Source organism: Theropithecus gelada, unplaced genomic scaffold (assembly GCF_003255815.1).
Source record: "Theropithecus gelada isolate Dixy unplaced genomic scaffold, Tgel_1.0 HiC_scaffold_3615, whole genome shotgun sequence".
In the NCBI taxonomy this organism is placed as follows: Eukaryota; Metazoa; Chordata; class Mammalia; order Primates; family Cercopithecidae; genus Theropithecus; species Theropithecus gelada.
The window spans coordinates 1-4,374 of record NW_020260136.1 but is presented as its reverse complement, the minus strand read 5'-3'; the positions used below and the strand labels follow the sequence as shown (position 1 = coordinate 4,374).

At 49.8% G+C, this 4,374-nt stretch overlaps 1 pseudogene; it reads right to left on the bottom strand.

Annotated features, from left to right (window-relative positions):
• Positions 1-31: 31 nt before the first annotated feature.
• On the bottom strand, positions 32-361 carry LOC112617716 (annotated as a pseudogene).
• Between the last annotated feature and the right edge of the window lie 4,013 nt (positions 362-4,374).

Below are 4,374 nucleotides of genomic sequence, written 5' to 3'. Positions count from 1 at the left end.
GGTTCTGCTCTGTCTCCGCCAGGCATTCTGACTAGGGATGGATGATCCCTCTCTTCAGGCGCTCCGTGGTGCTCTTGCTGCCAGCGAAGGTGGTCCGGATCCCTTTGCCCATCTCCCCTGTGGTTGACAGCAGTTCCGTGTGGGTGCTCTGGCAGCCCTGGGCGCCAGGTGGTTTCATGGCCTGCACACAGCCGATGGAAGGCAGTCCAAAGTCGTTAAACAGCGATCTGAAAGGGACAGCAGCTCCTGGCACTGAACCTGACGGCGACAGGACGCTTCCTGTAGGGACTGGGGTGCCCAGCCCAGGGGTGCTGGAGCCGGGGTTGCTGCTGGGGGCAGGCGTGATGGGTTTGTAGGACATCCTCAACTTCTGGGCACTGTGGAGCCAGCAGGCCGCTCCTCGGGGGTTGGCTGCCTGGCTGCTCAGCCGAGATCTGATTTGCAAGCTGGCTGCACACCCCATACTAAATCTATGTTACATTTTTTAACTGCAGTTTTTATTAATCTAAATACAGTTCAGATATTCTCGATGAAAATGTCACATTTGAGTTGAGACATACTAAAATGTAAAATACACAACGGATTTCAAAGATTTCGTAAGAAAAAAGAATGCAAACTATCTCTAGTAATTTTTACATTGATTACATGTTGCCACAGTATTTTGGATTTATTGAGTTAAAATATGCAATTATTTTTTTTAAAAACCTGTGCTACATTTTTGTTAAAAAAATTTAAATAAACTATGAAATTACTTCTTGGGATAGAAAAGGGGACATTATTAAATATTTACCTAAATTTTTTTCAAAAACATATCTTTAACAAAAACATTTTCAAACAAAACAAAAGTATTTTAATTTTGAATAGGTAAAATAAACTTATTCCTGCTGAAATTCAATCCTGGTATGATTTCTTTTTTACGCATTTGAGGACTCTGTTTATAACCCAGATAAAACATAAAGCTTATGAAACTCCTCTGAGAATGTCGAACACAAATTGCCTGTATAGATATCAGGGTGCAGATGATGCTGTGGCCGGGCTGGCTGAAGAAGAGCAGGATGAAGATGCTGTACTGGCACAGGGGCTGGCCCCAGGTCACCCGCCCTTCATGTATGTGGCGATGGTCACCTGGCTCACCAGCAAAGTGAACAACAGGTTGGTGGCGGCCAGCCGCATACCAGTGTGTAGAAGGCGGTCTCCTTCTGCCCCTCGCGCGACTTGCACAGCAGCACGATGGCCACCAGGTTGCCCACCACCCCGAAAATGGACGAGCCCAGGCTGTCCAGCAGATTGCGCTCCAGGTGAGGGACACATTGACCTGGGAAGGGGTTAACATGACGGTGGCTGGTGGTGTGCAGCCTGGAGTGTGAAGCTGAGTCTGGGGTGATGGAAGAGAGACAAAGCCTCCATGAGTGAAATGACCACCTGCAGGATGTCAGAGCCACGCCCAGGAAACGGGATGCTAACATGACAAGGGAGGATCTCAGTCCCACTCTGGAATGCAACCACTTACCAACTGCAGCCACCCAAATCTCCAGGCTCGCTCTGCTCCTGCCAGCGGCACACCATTGCTGATCTTAATATGTATAAACTGAGCCTCACATTCCTCTTCCTCCCCCACCCCCCCCAGGCCTATCTCACTACTCTGACAAGAGCCATCTTCAGGGAAAGGTAACTCCCTAGTATTATTCCTGACAGATTCTGAGTTAATAAAATGCTCACGGAAACCCTGGAAGACAATTTGGAGAGTGTTCTCTTTCCTCCCTGGCTCCGCTGGCAGTGCCCCATCTCCACACCTTCTACCCAATGGCCCAAATCCCATGTCACGTGTAGCGGCCCCAGTAGTGGCCTCTGCACGACCCCCCCATTGTCAGCCCTCAGCTGTCCTGGACCAGCCTCCAGCCTGCCTTCACCTCCTCCTGCTCAGCCTGGAAAGTGCCAGGGCTTTGGCTTCTGAGAGCCAGGTCTCAGTGGCTGCGATTTAGGGATCTGAGGTCAGAGTGGCCAGTTTTCAAAAATGTGGGAAACAAGAGGGCCAGCGGGATGAATCTGGAAAGAACAGTGCTGGGTTACTCGTTCGATTTTTTTCCTTCCTTCAAACATGAGTCCCAGCTTTGCTGTGCCCGCCGGTGTAGGCTGTGGGAGGACAGCTTCCAGGTGTGCGCCGCACGCGCAGGTGGCAGGAAGCCTGGGTCCCAGCTCTGGCCGCTGTCCGCCCCAGCCACTAGCAGCGTCAGCAGCTACTGATGTTGGCGGCTGCCGCTCACTGGCATTTATAAAGTACTCCACCCTTGGCTGGGTGCGGAGGCTTACGCCTGTAATCCCACCACTTTGGGAGGCCAAGGCGGGTGGATCACCTGAGGTCAGGAGTTGGAGACCAGCCTGGCCAATATGGCAAAACCCTGCCTCTACTAAAAATACTAGAATTAGCCGGGTGTGGTGGCGGGTGCTTGTAATCCCAGCTACTGGGGAGGTTGAGGCAGGAGAATCGCTTGAACCCGGGAGGCGAAGGTTACAGTGAGCCGAGATCAGGCCATTGCATTCCACCTTGGGCAAAATGAGCGAGACTCTGCCTCAAAAAAACAAAACGAAACAACAAAAACCCCTGCTCCTCCACCCCCTAGCATCAGAATACAGCAGAACATTTAGGTACCCACAGAACATAAACCAAGATGGTCTGTGTCCTGCATTTTAACAAACATTAGAGTTTTAAAAGAACTGAAATCATGTAGAATGTATCCTCCAGCCAAAATGGCATCCAATTAAAAATAAAGTAAGATAACAGCAAAATCTTAAATACTTGAAAGATAAACAGCACACATTTTAGTTTTGTTGGTTTTTTTCTTTTTTACATTTTTATTTATTTTATTTTAAGTTCTGGGGTACATGTGCAGGATGTGCAGGTTTGTTACACAGGTAAATTTGTGCCATGGTGGTTTGCTATACATATCAACCCATTGCCTTGGCATTAAACCCAGCATGCATTAACTATTTTTCCTGATGCTCTCCCTCTCCCGCCCCCATCCAGGGGCCCCATTGTGTGTTGTTTCCTTCCCTGTGTCCATGTGTTCTCATTGTTCAGGTCCTACTTATAAGTGAGAACATTAGGTGTTTTGCTTTCTGTTTCTGCATTAGTTTCCTGAGGATAATGGCTTCCTGTTCCATCCATGTCCCTGCAAAGGACATGATCTCATTCTTTTTTATGGCTGCATAGTATTCCATGTTGTATGTGTACCGCATTTTCTTCATCCAGTCTATCATTGATGGACATTTGGATTGATTCCATGTCTTTGCTATTGTGAATAGCGCTAAACAGCAAGCACACTCCTAAGGGAAACGTCTCAAGGGAAACTATTAAATATATTAAACTGAATAAAAATATGACATATCACACTTGATTCAACACAGGTAAAGCCAGTGCTGGCAGGAAAATGTGTTTCACTAAATGTGTATGATGGAAAAGTAGAAATTTCTCAAATAAAATTTCAGCTATCACATCAAGAAAGTAGAAAATAGTAGCAAAATAAAACCAAAACAAATATAAGAAAGAAGCCCGAGCTCTGAGCGGCAGCTGTGGCCACCGGCAACAGCACCGCCACGAGTGTCTTGTGGGCTTTCCTCAGAGGAGCCTGTCAGCATCCTCCAGTTCCAGGCGCTCTAGCCCCTGTCCTGCTTCAAGAGGCTTTTTCCAACCAGAGGCCTCTCCTCCATAGCCTGAAGGCTCGGCCAGTTCCCACGAAGTTTACCGGGAACGCAAGGCTGTCACTGATATTCATGGCACCAAGACTTGTGCGCAGGTTGCACACATTGGCCACTGTCTGTGCCACGTGCAATGACGCCGCCTGAGGCGCGCACACCGCACGCGCACGCGCATAACGGCTTGGCTTGCTTGTAACGACTAGGCCTGGCTCTGCGTTCCTGGCTTGGCTTGGCGTTCCTCACTTGGCTCCGCGTTAATCGCTTTGCCCGGTGTTTCTCGCTTGGATTGACGTTTCCTCCATCGCGTTCCTTTGCTGGGCTTGAGCTTTTCGCTGCTGGGCTTGGCATTCCCTTGGCTGGGTTGGGTGTTTCCTTTGGGCAGTGCGGGGCGGGGGTTGGCCCTTCCCGGGGAGGGGGGGCGTGGGATCACCCCGGGTGGGCGTGGGCTTTCCCCGGCTGGGTGTGGGTTTTCCCGGGTGGGGTGGGCCGGGCTCCCCTGCTGGGGTTGGCAGGTTTTGGCTGGGATTGACCTTTCTCTTCAAACAGATCGGAAACCCAGAATTTCCCACTAGTTGGTGAAACTGGTTGGTAGACGCCATGTGCTCGCTACTACCAGCCTCCCCTGGCTGTTCAAAGCAGATGGTGGCTGAGGTTTCTTCAATACCCGCTGCCTCCGCT